General features: G+C 36.4%; 1 long non-coding RNA gene across 1 annotated transcript in view; it reads left to right on the top strand.

Moving 5' to 3' along the window:
• The first annotated feature begins 14,602 nt into the window (after window positions 1-14,602).
• Window positions 14,603-16,254, top strand: part of LOC107319338 (uncharacterized) — a 54,425-nt gene continuing 52,773 nt past the window's right edge. Inside the window, exon 1 of the long non-coding RNA XR_014947564.1 lies at window positions 14,603-15,445. This is a non-coding gene — a long non-coding RNA (uncharacterized LOC107319338). The remainder of the gene's footprint in view (window positions 15,446-16,254) is intronic.

Genomic DNA, 16,254 nt, shown 5'->3' with positions numbered 1-16,254 from the left:
AAAGCTCCTCAGTGCAATGTATTTTATTCTTTCACAGTAACAGTTGAAATGTATTTATTCAAATACTTCAACCAGTAACCATTCCCACATCAAAAGTTCTCTAATAAAACTTGTGAAGTACTTGAATAGATTTTTTTTTATTTTACTTGTTATATAAATGAAATGCAAATTTGACCACATACAAAATAAACAAAATTCTATATATAAACCTGGCCGCGATGAAGCTGAGTAGTATTTTTTTTAATGATGCAGGGCATTGGCTTGAAAAGCAACACCTTTTGGGAAGTGTTCATATAGAACAAATGCTAAGGTTTGGAAATGCAATCATATTCTTATGCCTTTATGAAAAGTAATAAGGTCATGAACTATTTTGTGTTTAATCACTTAATTTTTTTCTATATCCAGCTAAAAAGGCAATGATTTATGGCTATAATATAATAAGATGTTCAATTTCTATTAATTTCTATTAATTACTAGAAATATTTTGTATATTTGTCTCATGAGATAATCAGACTGATTATTTGGTCCAATTTCATTACTAGTGTGCCATTTTCTCAAAAAAAAAAAAAAAAAGACTGATAAACGTTTAACACTGAGATCTATTTACTAATTTATATTTTTGTTGCATAAAGATAATTACAAATTGCATGTTTCATTGACAAGTTGACAAGTTGCTTTGAATTTCAGAAAATACAAGTATTTAAAACAATTTAATCCAGACTGTTTTGGCATGCAAAAGCAGAATGAATCAAGCCTAAGTATTAATAATGTTTGTAACCTGTCACTTCTGCTCTATTTGCTGCTCCAGTGATTTAAGTTGGGATAGGTGTAATTTGTTTTAATTTTTTAAGTATTTCCTTTTAAATAATGCACGTGTACTGATGGCGATTTGCTTGATATGAGCAAAGGTAATTCATAACGCATCATATAATAAAGTCTCACAGTGATATTTACCTAAGAATACTTTAATAGAGAGTAGTAGGTTTTCTTTTTTAGATTCATTAACAGGAAAGGCTACAAATCACAAATGTGATATGAAGCTTTAATGTAGGTTCTAAATCAGGTGGGTTTTTTTCCCTATGCTGTAGTTCTGCCTGATTTATTTCCTGGTCAAGAAATGATTGCGATGATTTTCAAGGCAAATGGAGTGTGTTCATAAAATACTATCCCATAATCACACTGCAAAAATATGTCTAAATGTCAACAAAATTATGAATTCTCTGATTAATAGAAACCAGATGAATTCCACTGGGAAGAAATGAAAACACACATTTGTTTTTGCTGTTGTTTTGTTTGTTTGTTTGTTTGTTTTTTAAATTATTTTAGTTTTCTTCCTTATAAGTAATGTAATGATTCCAGAGTTTCTCACACTGTTTAATGAATTGACAAAAGTGTCAAAGAATGTGAAAGACAATTAAACATTTCACACAGTATCAATAATATTGAAAAGCTTAGAATGCAGTCGGTGACAAGGCAGCTGAGTCACGCAGCACAGTTGGGTCGCCATTTCAAGTTGACTGACCTTGTCAAAAGTTTTGTTTCAGTGACCCTCTTTCAGGTATTAAGGCTTGGCAGTGTATCAAAAGAAGCGAGTGGTGGTTGATTGCTTCTTTTTTTTCTTGAGGTATTTTCTAAGCATGACTCTAACTTAACTTACCCAGGTAAGTTATCCATTATGTGCTTTCTGTGAAGTAACAGGGATGACCTGTGAAGAGGAAGGTGTCATAAACAAGAGGGAAATGGAATGGCAAATGGTTGGATATTAAGGAGAAAATCAGAATTTGTTTAGCTCCTGTCCAGGGTAGTAGGTTAACCCAGCATTTCAGCTATCCACTTACACTGTGGCTATTAATGGGTGTCAATACAATTGTATTGTATTTGAACAATACGAGGAGTTGACAATAAGGAAAAATCCCGAGTTACAAAAACTTCTGGATTTTTCTTATATTACTTATACCACCTTTTCACTCATCAGTCAAATTTACCATAGTAAAACATCTTTTATTCTCATTTTGTAGTGCTAGGATCGTGCTCCAGGCTCAGTTTCTTCAAAGGAAGCAAAGAATTACTGCATAAGATTAGCAACCTTGGCTACTAATGACACTGTACATGGTCATAGATAATGTTTAAAGGCACCCATGTAATTATCTACTTTTCATTCTAGTCTTGAAGCAGAAGAGTTCATAGAGGAAAAAGTTCTGATGTGTTCTCCAAATGTGAAGGACCCAAGTGCCTCAGAGCTTTGAGCGGCAATGGATGACAGTTGAAGCTGTTGCAGTTGTCTCTTGTCTGTAGCTGATTGTGTTTTAAAAGGAATCCTCATGATACTATAAAAAAGTAAGAATTTGTTGATGATAACAAGTTTACATTTCAAAGCACAAAGATAACAATTGTAAACCTTTTTGTCTTCAAAACTTTGTTGATAGAAATGTGAAGGACAGGAGATTGCACTTCAGCCTGAGAAGTGAGGCTTTTTCATATTATTTGCCTTCCTAGCAGGATAGGTGCTGAGAATTCTGTCTGAAGAGAGTGCTTTTGGGAGAAGTGTCCCATCTACAGATAGGTGCTTGTATATCAGTCAGATAACTGTTAATGATGATAACATAAAAGTATATCTATGATATAAATTTAGGTTGTCTTTAGACGTAGTAGAATACTTGAATAACTACAAATACAACTCTAGATTGTAGCTGACCTATTGTTATTCATTTCCTGACCTTCTCCCAAAATAATTTTCATTCTTTGTTGTTATACACTGTCCTTCAGATAGTGTAGAATTTTCACATTCTCTAACTTTGAATTTTTTCTCTTTCAGGTATTACCTTCTGAACCAAGTACTTCTATTTATGTTATGCACAAGGGCAAAGACAGCTTTGATGTGTGCGTCCTAAGCCTTCTTGTCTGAAGATAGTCTGCTAGCAATGCTTAAGGATGACGGTGTTCCATTACATATTCTTTGAAGCACGAGAGGTAATGCAGAATGGCTGTTATTGAAAATTTTCCTTGATTATTATTTTTACTGCCAGACTTTTAAACCATACAATATCAGCTTTCTTTTGACTTTGCTTCTTAGTTCCTTCTATGGTAAAGCTTAATACAGTGAACATATGGAGCAGCTGAAAGGCTGCCAAAGGTTTAAATGACAAGGTTATAAATACAGAGACAGCATGTTTTCTTTCCCCCCTGAATGTATAGTTCTGTTGGTTTGAGCCAAAGCAGACAATAAATCAGAACGTATAACTTGTTTTGCCATTAACTTCATAGATTTATAACACATAGAGGGTACTTTGGTCTACTGGAATGAAACAGTCACATTGACTTTATGTCACTGTGGAGGAACGCTCAAGCAACTGCTCCAGAGAAGACCTGGAATATTCCCAGAAAAAGTCAGTTACATTTTACAAAGAGTTCCCAACAAAACTCGCCATTTAGGGACCTTTCTTTTTCCCCCAGTCTTCATCTTTAACCACAGGCTTCACTCCCTGACCCACTTCTTTGGGTAGGGAGGAGATGCCTTTCACTTAGCCTTTTTTTTTTCTGCAAGTGAGAAAAGTGCTCCATGTGGGTGAAAATACAGACTTCCTGTCAGCACTTGTACTTTCTTCTAAGCAGCCAATCCTTCTTTGCTCTCATCTGGTCTTATCTTGAACCTATTGTTGTCTTCCCATGGCACATAAGGAGCCAAAACTAATAACTATTATGCTACTTGGATGCTCAAGTGTCTTGCTTTGTTAGGAGTTGTGTTGTTGTGTGTGAGTGCTAGGAAAGCAAGGCAGCACCAGATACACTATGTGGGGAGTGGTAGGGATAATGCTGATGGAAAATATATTTCTTATAAAAGCAATTCCAGCATGAGATACGTAAAATTTAGAAAATAAAAGCTTCTGCAAACTAAGATCCTGTATGTTTCACCTTCATCTTTGCTTTCTTAATGCACTATGCTATTGTTTGTCATCCAGATGTTGTGGTTATGTTTAGCTAGAAACATGATGTAAAGCTCTTGTATTTTTTCAGTAGGGTGCAGTAGGAGTACATCAAGTATTGTGTGAGTATATCAAGTATTGTGTTTCTGTTCTCTGCTAGCAGCAAATGCTTTTTCTCAGCCATCCACTAGAAGGGAGCCACCCTACACCAGAAATACAGCTATGTCAGAATCAGCACTCCTAAAAATAATAGTTTGGATTATTTGCAAACAGATGGCTGGAAACACAAACACTTTATCTTACAATCATCACTTATCCCTTTGGCTGCCAATGCTCCACTGCACATGTCTTTGTTGCTAGATGCTAATAATATCAATTGAAAGGACTTGGAATGTCAGCCCCTACCTGCTGTACTGAGTACGCAGCATGCCAGCTGGGCTATTTGAAGAAAAAAGAATAGCTTTTGGGTTAAAGCATTTGGTTTGGACTCTAGAGACCTGGGTTCAAACCATGGTTCTGCCATAGATTTCTTCCATGACCTTCAACAAATAACACCCTCGTTTTCTCAGCTGCCCATCTGTTAACCGAGGAATGGTAGTTGTGATGGAAATTAATTTTGCTTTGTAACAGTTCTTAAGGTTGTAGCCCTTTCATCAGAAGTGTAGCTCAAAACGAAGCCCTGAAGACAGGTTCCATCTGAGAACTAGCAGCAGAGGATGAGGCTGTTTCTGTGGTGTGATCCACCCTGTTAAGCTGATTGCAAAGCAGTGGCAGTAATACAGCAACCTTATGGCCAAGCTCCTTTTTCAGAAGCCCCCAAAGGAGCACTTCTCTTGCTGTAGCCCTTGTGCCTCCACCTGCAGAGCAAGCATGCTGTTACCCCTGCTCTTTTCTCTGGCATTTCATTGCTTTCTGGGTATTGTGAAAATAGCCTATTTCTGTAGGAGCAGCAGTTTACTCCATAAAGTTTGCCACTTAGTATTTTGTGTGATGCACAGTCTTTGTTACAAGGAGAGCTGTTGTTTTATGGGATCAGGATGACCACAGGAGGGGAGCACAGAGCAAAGGACAGAAGGAATCCTTGCTAACATGTCACTGGTTCATAGAGATACAGCAAAACAATCTGTCATCAGTCATCACACTGATATTTCACACACTCACTTGTTAGTTAGCCTGAACTGAACAGTCCCTGGCCAGCTGTCCTCTTTGGTGTGAAACAGACTGATGGTCCTCTTCCCAACAGACTGTGCTGTATAGTTTTAGTACTGTGCTATGTGCTCTCATTAGCGTCTGCATGTGCATGTCTGGTGTGTCCTCAACTTATCAGCCTGTGGATACATAATGAAACCATCCTAGTTTCAAATCATCTCTTTCCAGTTTTCTGTGACCCTGAGGAGTGTTTTGACAGCATTACAGTGTTTTGGGTTGATATCTGACATATCACAATCGAAGTCATGACTATGGCAATGAAGACCAGGAGGATGTACACCTTACTCAAAAATTTCCTTAAAACTGGGTCATCTTAGAGATGTACAACAATGGAACAAGGTTCCTGGGAATTCTTTAGTTGGCAAAGGTAGTTCATAGTTGCCATCACAGCTTGTAGAGGTATTTGAGTATATTATGTGATGCCCTTTGTTGAGATTGTACGGAACATAGGGACTTTCTCGTTGTTATCTAAACATCCTTTTTTTGTGTGGTTGAGCGCTATTCTACCATTTTATCTTCCGTTTATATATCTAAGTGACTAAAGAACTGTTCTTAGCTAAGTGTTTGCCTGCGGGATTTTAAATAGACTGAAGTTCAATTGGGTTAGTTAGCACTTCGGGGGAAGCTGTCTGCATGCGTTTGCATCTCCTGAGTTTTGCTTAGAGTTTCACATTCAAACAAAATTGAAAGCTCAAAGGAGAACCCAGCCTGAACTGCCAGCACTGTCTGACTTGGGCTTGGATCTATGCAAAACCTCTATATTTAGTTTGGTTTCAAATAGCTACCATAAATCCTTATGCAGATCCCAGGAGATGTTTTAAAGTTCACTCACTACGTATCCAAAAAGTTCCTTTGAAATATTTGGCAATTTCTAAGTTTTGTATACTGTCTGCCAAGATTTTAGGTTTATAAGGAAACCTGATATATGAATTTATTTTTCCTCTTTCTTTTTTTCTTTTTCTCTCTCAATTATTGCACTCAAGCAATATACAGTAAGTGAAGGGTGAACATGAGTTGCATTTTTCTTTTTAAGGAGAGATACAGAGTGAAATTCAGAGATACTACTTCCCTGGTATCTGCTCCCCCTCCTTCACCATTTCTCATCGATTTCAGCAATATTTTCTTAAGTAATAACAGGCTCTGATCTTGGCACGTAGACCTTTGGAAGCTTTTGTCTGGAGCTCTTTACAGAAAAGTATCACAGAACAGACTGTGATGTGAATAACCATGGAATGTTTTTCTTGAGCTAGGCTTACCACATACAGAGCTACAGAAAGGCACATGCATTACTAAAAATAATAGCTTAAAACTATGCCAGTGTCATTTGTTCATTATTAAGTCTATTACCTCTGAAATGAGGCTGCAGTGTTCAGTCCTTTTTTGTTCTATGCAGAGCAGTTTATTAATGGTGCCTTTGTTTAAGAGGGATGACACAGGGAGCTGAGCGGAAGACTTGAAGCTGTTCAGCAGCTATGAAGCAGCTACTAGGTACTGCTTAATATCCTAAATGACTTCATGCACATAAATCAGCCAGCTGTAAATTATATTTAATGTTGAAAAATAACCACCGACCAAACAGATCTTTAACCTGTAAATGTTAATTCTGTTTGTTAATACTTAGTGGCTCCAGCAGTACTTGGAGGCTACATGAGTTATTATTCACTCTGGCTGTGCTCCAGCCCTTTTCAGAAAAGCCTCTCCGAGATCCTCCCAGGAGCAGGAGCTGCAGCCAGGCACCCACCTCTGAGCAGGGCTCCCTTCCTTCCCTGCTTCATTTAACAACTATTTGTCCCTCCCCCTCTGCTTTGCATGGCATCTAGCAATTGGAAAGTCTGCTAACATCCAACATATTCTTTTTTGGTTTTTGGCTTAGTGGGGAGAGGGTAAAGTTTGTTTATATGAACAACGTTATTTTACTAACTCTAGAGTGAAAGCAAGGGAGAATGCTGGCCTGCAGGATGGAGGAGGGTTGGGAGGAGCAGAGCATTCCTCTCCAAGAGTCCTCCCTTGCTGCTTATGTCAGGGATGCACAAATCAGTGCAAATCAGATCCTACATATCTGATATCCATTCAAATATTTCATTTTTACTGAACACTCTTAGAGTAGAAGAATTTAGAATCTTTAGAAGTGTCTATTTGCCTTCAAAAGTTTACCACTGAAATCTTTATCTACATTGCCCACATTACTTTTGGCTTCCAACTCTTCTAGCATCACTCTACCCCTGACTAAAATTAATGCTTGCTATAAATCCTGACTTTATTTGGTCTTTCTAGGCAGTATAAAAATCAAACAGTGTATAATGGAAAATAATTTTGTACATCAGTGAACTGGCTGGACATTAAATTTATTTTGCAGTTGATTGTATTTTATTGTTTTCACTAAGTACAAGTGTTTGGAAAAGAAGTTAGAATGTGGTGAAAAGCTGTTGGGGCTGATAGTCAACTTTGAAATTCAATATTTTATCCCCGTTTGGATATTCAGAAAGGTAGTGTTAAATTCTGCATATGTGTGTATGTGCATGTGTACTTATTATTCTTATGTTGGATAAGTACTGTTCTGTGGGGGAATCAGACTTTTTCCTATTTCTCCATTGATTCTCTGCTGACAGCTCCGAACACTGAAGCTGATTTTTTTCCTTCTTCAACAGTAAACTATGTTAGCTATACAATCTGTATTAATCCAGTGTAATTTTATCTGTGACAAAAATTAACCCTCCATATGAAGTAGAGATGCATCTTGTGATCATTGAAACTTTTATGTTAAATGAGAATTATAAATACAGTTAGTTACATTTTGTTATATAGTGTAAAATAATGTTGAAATGCGGGGCTGGAGCTCAATGATCTTTAAGGTCCCTCCCAACATACACCATTCTATGAAATCAAATATGGTCATGGCCCATCCAGCAACAAGGATAACAACACATTCATATTTCTCTTCTCTGAAATTGCTCCTGTTGAAAACATAGCACAGCCAAATGAATAATAAAGGAACTGGGCAGACAATAAAATATAAGTGGGAAACAGATATTAACATTCTACTTATCAAGCTCTTACAAGCAGAAGAGAGCATGTAGAATGGTAATTAACACCCACTCATCTCATTCTTCCAGAAGATTAAAGAACAGGTCCTAGCCTTGGTACTTACCTCAGCAAATAAAATCTCATCAATTAATCTAATTCAGAAGAGAATGAGTTTTTATTTTAGCTCATTTAGCCAGTTCTGTGTTTTGTTTTTTTTTCTCGTTAAACTGTTTTCTCTTTTAAGACACAATAATCCATATCTCACTTAGAGGTGAAAATTCCTTGACCTTTAAATTCTCTCAGTTAAGTCTCTACAAGAATAGATGAGATATCACAGATGTAGGAATTATGAGAACAGGATGTAAGATGCATGATAAAGCTGAATTTTGGCTCCTGTAGAAATGTGTTAGTTGCATGTAAAAATCTAACCAGGAAGCAGAACTTTCCATTTTGGCCCAGACTGCCCCATGTCTACATTGCTACCAATGCCAGTGTAGACTAGTAACTGTTTTCATGGAGAAACCATTGCCTGATCTCCTCTTCTAGAGGAAATGTCATGCAACATTGCTTTTAATGCTAATGACTAAAAATGTGTATTTAGTTCATTTTTCAAAATGCTTATGTTACCTAGAAGCATGATTGCTTGGTTGCCTAATTGATTAGACATTAGTTTAACAACTGGTAGTTAAGCATAGATAAAATATTTGTTCATAAATACAAGAAAGGATTTACTCCAGACTTCAAGAATATTCAAAAAATATACTAAAGAATATACTCGACCAGTACAAAAAATCTCTTTTTTTAATTTTTTTTTTTGTTTTCAAAGCATATTTTAGGAATAGATTTCAGGGTTGGTGATTTCTGCAATGCTCTGAGGCTTTACAAACAAAACTGTTTCTATTAACTGGGAAATCAGAGTTTGTTTACATCCTGATGACATCTATCCCTTCAACTGTCCTTTGAATTAACATCTTCCTGGTGTTACCATGTGAGTATTTCCACACAGTATCTTGCTAAGAATTTACAGATGCGGATAATGTAATTTTAATTTTGTTTTTATTTTGAATATTTTATGTGTGGAGCTGAAATCTGATTTCCAGGGGAGTCTCATAGTTAAATCTTCTTAGTAAATCTACTTTGAACTGGAATAGCTAGTTCTTAGCCAGGAGATATAAGCTGAGACTTGGTAGAAACAGATGTAACGAGGCAATGAAGGTGATCATTAATGATATTTGCTGGTGCAAAAATGAAAATTTCGATTTCCACACCATTAGGAGCCTGAAGAAGTATAAAAATGCATTTTGCCATCTTCACTCAGATAAATGATCGCTGCTCTCAAACCCTTGAATAGTTTTAACAAATGGTTACTGGACAGACTCCAATGTTGGACTGTAGCTTCCGGAAAACAGTGATATTTAAATACATAAGCACAGATTGTTGTTGAAACCATTCTGTAAATTCCTTCCACAATTCCTGGTGGAAAATAGGTTGTTGAAAATGACCAGAAAGAGGAAAATGGAACTGATAGCAAGATTCCCTAATCCCCCAGTTCTGTTGAATTTATAGTTGTGTGTAAGTTGGTTTATTATTTAAATCTTATTTTCCTAAAAGCAATTGTATCATGGAGCTAGAATGGCACATTAAATGAAGTCCAATGTAAATTAAAAGTACTTAAACTCAGTCGTTATCATCTGATTATAACTAAGTGCATCAGACAGCTCAGTATCCTTGCAAACAATATATTAATGCAATCAGTCTTCAGCACAGTTGACTTCATTTTGCTGCTATTATGAATCACTTTTATAAGAAAATGAGCTCTTGATTTCTAGGTACAGAGAGAGGAAAAAAAAGGGGGGGGTGGGAGGAGGGACTGTCAGTGCCATTATAGCACGGCACCTCTTGTTGGATTACTCTACTGGATTGACGGCTGCTGCTGCAAGGCGGAATAATGAAGCATTATCATGACCTCTGTGAGTATGAGTGTGCAATCAAGGTACCCATAAATAATAACAAGGATATGGGGAATCTCTAGTTTGAGAATTACACAATGAGTAGCTGCATGCACTGTGGGTATTTTTCTGGACCTGTCAGGAAGAATGAAGGTCTGGTTCAAGACTGAATGGTAATATAGCAGTACATACCTAAAAAAAATGAAACCACTTCATGTATTTCCATAGGCTTTGTAGCTTTGCTCTGCATGAGGATCTGGTACCAGAAGCTGGTAGAGAACCTCTTAGAAACGTCCCAATTCCTGTGTCTTGCCTTACTGTCCTTTAAAGACCAATATGGCTGTTTGGCTCCCATGCATTTGTGTCCCAGAAAACTGCAAAGGGAAAACAATAAAAACCTTATCATAATAAATCATAACTTCAGAAATGGTAGTTAAAGCAGATCTCTGATGTCACTCAAATATTTTTTACGTTCAGTGAACTTCTCAAAGGGTAGGAGAGAATGTAGAACTTGCAGTATAAGAAAAGGTCAAAACATCAGGGCTCATTCCATTAACTTAACTTTTAGCAGCTGAAGAACAGACCTTCTTCTTAGTCTACATTAATCTGATGAATGGTACATGCATCATAAATGTTTAAAATAATATTATAATTAATTGGAAATGTAAAAATTGGGTAAAGGAGATTTGAAGGGCTTAAAATTGAACCTTGCTTCTGAAAATGCTTAATATTACAAACAGTACAGTATTGCAGCTATCTTGGAAGCAACAGAGTGATGATGAAAAAGTCATTCAGCATATAAACAAGGTTTTCAATTTATTTCTAAGTGTTGCCTGTGTTGCCTACCATGATACTTTTTCTAATAAAATTCATTGGTCAGTGCCACAGCAATGGCGTACTTGCCCAAAAATTAGAGTGTACTGGGAAACACTGTCTGTGTAAACTGTGATGAACTCTATTGATGATGTATTCCTTCAAGTGGAGCTCCAGCCTGCGCTAAACTCTGAGCTGGGAGCTGAGTCATGTGTGCATCATAGCTTACAGCACATGTGTGGGTGAAATGAAAGTGTTCTTTGTTCAGATAATGATTATCTTCTGTGTTTTCTCAGGGGTTAAGTACAGACTGGGACACTGAAAGAAAAAGTTCACTGTTCTGTGCACAGCAAACTGCTATAGAGTCACAGTAATTAACTGCATTGCTTTCGAGGTTGTTAAAGTGGTACAAAGATAACAATGCAAACAGCACGACTGAGATCCCAAACAAAAAAACCACCGCCACCAAAATCTGACTTTCCTTCTCTTTCAAAATATGTTAGTAAAACATTTCCATTGTGGAACAGGTATGCAGAGCTTTCCTAGTAGACGCCATTCTAACTTTTACTTCAGTACACGGCAACGTGTTTTTGAATTGATTATTTGCATTGTGGTTTAATTCAGATTAATTTAATACTTCAGTTTTGTTGTTGTTCTCACTTTTTAAAATGAAGCATAGTAGCGAATGTGTTTACTTTATTGATTTAATAATTGTTTTAAGCTGTGGGCAGGAGTTGCTGGCTGTGAAATAGAAAAAACTGTACTAAATGTGTCAAGGACAGAAGAATTCCAGTTTTACACAACTTTTTATTGCACTATTGATAGTTAATCACAGATAAGCTTCACTGATCTGCACTTTGATGTTATAAAAATATACTTTGCCTTTTCTCTGCTTCTGAGATGACTCATTTACAGCCATCAGAATACCTCAAAATCAGGTTTGCAAGACTTAACAGCATGTTTACAAGTATGTTATCAGTAACGTAAGCTTCACTTGTCAAAGCAGGAAAAAAAAAATGTATAGTGTATGTCATTATGCATTTTTCTTATGCTTTGCATTTACTAATTGACCACCAGTCTGCCAAATCAGGATGAATTAGGAAGTATTTCCATTCTGAAGCAAAGTTTCTTTAAACTTTCAAGGTCCCAAGATGTTTAGAAATTACAAATTTTTCAGTCTTATGCTGAATAGCAGACTAATTGAGTAAAACGCTTGTTGTTTTTCAGTGACTACAATAGAGTGCATTGTTTTTCTACTGACTGGAACACCTGGGAACAGACAAAAGTGCTTAATTTCTCTGATGTTGGTGAAAAAGCTTTCTGCAGGCCACTGTTGAACTCTGCATCTCTTTTGAGTGAATACCAATGAAGGGAGTGTTTTGCAGTTCTGTTCATGAAAATCATCTTCCATGAGTTAAAGTTGATTGATCTGTGTGTCAGATTGATAGGTGTGGCATACACTACTGAGAAAATTTAGGTTCAGGCTGGGCAGCTGAACAGAAAGTAGAGAGATGTAAATGATGTGGATTTGGCACATTGTTTTCTAGTGTGTAAATGAAATTCCTGCTCCTAGATTTTTACTGGTGCCTGATATAAAGGGACAGCACTGTTGGGAGTTATCACAACTCTCTTCACCTTTCTGCTATATGCTGTAATTTACTCAGTGTACCTATTTCTTTTCTGAAGTCAATACAAGGTGATTTGAACTGTTATTTCCTTTATATTGTTACAGGAGAAGGGAATCATTTTAATAATAATTTCAGTAGATGTTACCCCATCTTCATCAGTGAAGTCTGCAGTAAACAAAAGTGTCATGTGAGGGAGCATGGTATATTATTGATATATCTGCTTCTTCTGCTCAGATCTAAGTGTGATATAGCAGTGGGCAAGAAAGAAAAAAACAGAGGGATCAACATTTTGCTTTCTGACTTTTAGGCACTTGGATTTGTAATTGTTTGGTAGAAGGAGATTAGAATCACCACAGAGCTGCACAGGTAGTCTCAGTTTCTTTCTGACCATTGCGTTCTAAGTATGTTCCATGTACTGCCAGGCTGTGGAACCCATTCTGTTTTATCATTAAGCAGACAAACAATATACTGTAGGCTCTCTTTTATTTTTCTTCCAAATCTAGGCAGTGTGCATTCATCTGACAAGGCTCTGAGATAATCAATGGCCAGGATATACAGTGGTTCCTCAGTGAGAAACAACCAGTCTTTACTCCTTTTTCCCAGGGGCAGGAGAATAAGGGACTTGGGACCTGGAAGAGACAGAGGTAGCCCATTAATCACATTGTGAGGGCAGAGCAGCAAGCATGCCCTTTCTCCCAGCTGTGCCACTCTTCTTCACAGGGAGCAGATCTGTGTCCTGGTCAGGCAGCTCTCTTGTAATTTACACATCCCCCTGTCCAAAGTTTGACCCTTTCTTTGAATGGTTGCAAGATGAACATTAATTGCCCAAATGACTACAAGCTAAGAACAGCAGATGAATTTAAGCAGTCAGCCAACCAACAAAGAGATTTTCATCAATATTCACAGTACTTAAGAGTGCAAGAGAGCAGATATGCAAAGTGATACCAGTCTTATTTTTACAGTCAAGCACATGAGCTTTCAAGGAAGAGAGGATTCAATTCTTCAGCCATGTTTTCAGTCTCAGGGTAAGGATGTACAGGCTGATATAAAGTTTAACCTTTGCAACAGTGCAAACAGTTGCTTAATACAATTTTGAATGGGAAGTGAAAGAACATAGTGCTGTTTGTTTACCTTTACTTATTGCCTCAGATTTTTAAATATTGAAATTTCTTAGTGTTTGAATTGCTTTATGCTGGGTCCTACTGCAAAGCTGACACTATTTCTATTAAGAAAAAAGCAGAGTTTTCCGGATTGCTTAATGTTCCTTGGGTGGATTGCTCCAAGATGTAACATACTTATTGGTGTTCTCAAGTGAGCCTTCAGCAGATCTGAACCATTTAAGGGTTCGCCTTCATCTAGTTAAAAATTAGTGTTTGAATATCTATCAGTATGCAAAACATTCATTTGCTGCTAGTGTTATTGCTCCTTATTATACCAGGAAGAATTTGAGTTTTAATTAGCATTTCCTCTGGTGTACTAAACCCACTGAGATTACTACACTTAGTAAAATTTAATTAACTTGACAAAAGATCCTAATTGTTTTCATGCCACTAGTCCTTAGTGGGACTAAAAATAATACCTTTCAAATTAAGTGTCTATGACCAACCTTCCTTTTGGTTGTCCTAAATACATAAAATTGGTTGGCCTACATATTATTATAGTTGGTAGAAAGTCTTGCCAACCATGGAATCAAGGTTGTTTCTTTAAAGAACAACTTATTTTATTGCTCTGGATAATGATAACAGCTTATTAGTCAGAAGGCCTCAGCTAATGGTAATTGCTCCCATAATCTTGCTAAGTTTTGCAAATAGGAAGTTCACTGATTTACATAGGTGCACTGAATAATCAACAAGTTTAATTAATATCAATATAGCAATATAGTATTGGCAAGAGAAAAGAAAGATAAATGTATCAACAGCATACTGTGATAAACAAGATATATCTATATCAAGTTCAGTGTGCCTAGGAGAAGTTTGCAATTAAAATAAAAACACTTGCTGTCCAGGACTCTTCTTGTAGCTTTACTTCTTTTTCAAACAGAGCTGCTCATGTGGCGCCAAGGCATAATGAGACACTCATCTAGAAAGAAATGTAAGTGTGAAAAGTATCAAAAAACTAAGGGATTGAATAGAACTGTGGACTATTTTCAACCCAGGAGATCTGTTATGAAAGTTTATTTGTGGAGCACAAGAACTGGAGTCCAGAGAATCCTTTGGCTCAGAGAAGAGATTTTAAGGAAGAGTGATCAGGGAAAGGTGCCTAATATATTCTTTCAAGGTAAAGATATCTTCACATTCATATTTGTATTATAGTCATCAGGTGCATTTCTCTATTATTTCCAAGAACTAACGATATAATCAGTTCATATGTCTAGAAAATCAAATCATTGACTTCTTTTACCCATGCTGAGCTTTTCTGGGAGTATCATTGATGTGCTCAGAAATTAACAGTAATACAGTTGTTGTTTGGGCAACGTAATCCATTCTTTGGTTCTTCTTCTTTGAAGAAAGAGTGCCTTTGATAAAGGTAAAACTTATCCCTTCCTGAAAACAGTGCAGTTCAGATTGAGATTTTACTGTGGAGAATGTAAGAGAATATTGAATATATGCATTAAGTCCCTGTATTACTGGGATGGGGAACAAAAATTGTAAATCTGTCTGCATCTTGAGTCTTCAGTTTCTTTTTCTGCAATAACATCTGGCTTCTTTATAACATTTGAATACTAAGAAGGTTGTGTTGGCTGATGATCCACCCAGACTGCTGTTAAACATCTCTTTTCTGCTTTCCTTGCCAAGTTCCTCTTATTTCCTTCACTCTCAATTTAAACCACAAGGTGCTCCTACAGCCATCAGACTTGAATCCAGTTTTGATGTCATCTCAAGATATCCATCTATTCCAGGTAAATTATTAAAATTTTATAAATATTTTAAAAAAAATAAAAATAAAATAATGAGCACTGCTAAATTTTTCCCCTAATATGCAGAATCTTTGTGGTAAGGCAAATTCACTCAAAAATACTGCATATGTGTGTTTTATAGAAGCATTACACAACATAGACCAGCTCCCATTGACTTTTCTCATCAGATGTAAAACAGTTTAATCTAGAGACCAATCATGGACTTCAATTTAGTGCATAGAAGTCAACAGAGGATAGGTATGTAGTGGTTGTAATGGAGACTACAGGAACAGTCCACAAAAGATTCATTTCAGAAGACTTAATACATTTGAGAGAAATAATCAGATGTTAATTACAATGCTATTCCTCAAAACAAACAAACAAAAAAATGTTTATGTGTTCTTTGTCTTAGCGTGCAGGGGTCTGCCATTTGAAGGCTTTCATATGGAACATGATTGTATCAAAGGAATGCTAAGTTAAAAATTACTTGATGCATTTGTTGCAAAAATGGTATCACAGAGGATTCTATTGGTTAAGGAAAGAATGTATTTGGATATATGTATATGTACAGATGTATCCTTATTGAAGGATCTCTGAATTGCAGTTTGGAATACTCTAGTAGTACTGTTTAGATTACACTTATGAGAATACGCTGACTTATAAAATAACTTTTCAGCAGTTTTTCATGATCTCACCTACTGTTCACCTCAAGTATTTAGATACTTAATATCTGTAATGAAAACCAGGTTGTTTTATAAAAAAATTAATTATGATACAGTTTTCTGAACCTGCATTTTCACACACCTTTGGAG

This window comes from Coturnix japonica, chromosome 6, assembly GCF_054131305.1.
Source record: "Coturnix japonica strain WE chromosome 6, WE-NBRP24, whole genome shotgun sequence".
Classification (NCBI taxonomy): Eukaryota; Metazoa; Chordata; class Aves; order Galliformes; family Phasianidae; genus Coturnix; species Coturnix japonica.
The sequence above is the reverse complement of the archived record's forward strand: the minus strand, read 5'-3'. Positions and strand labels throughout refer to the sequence as shown.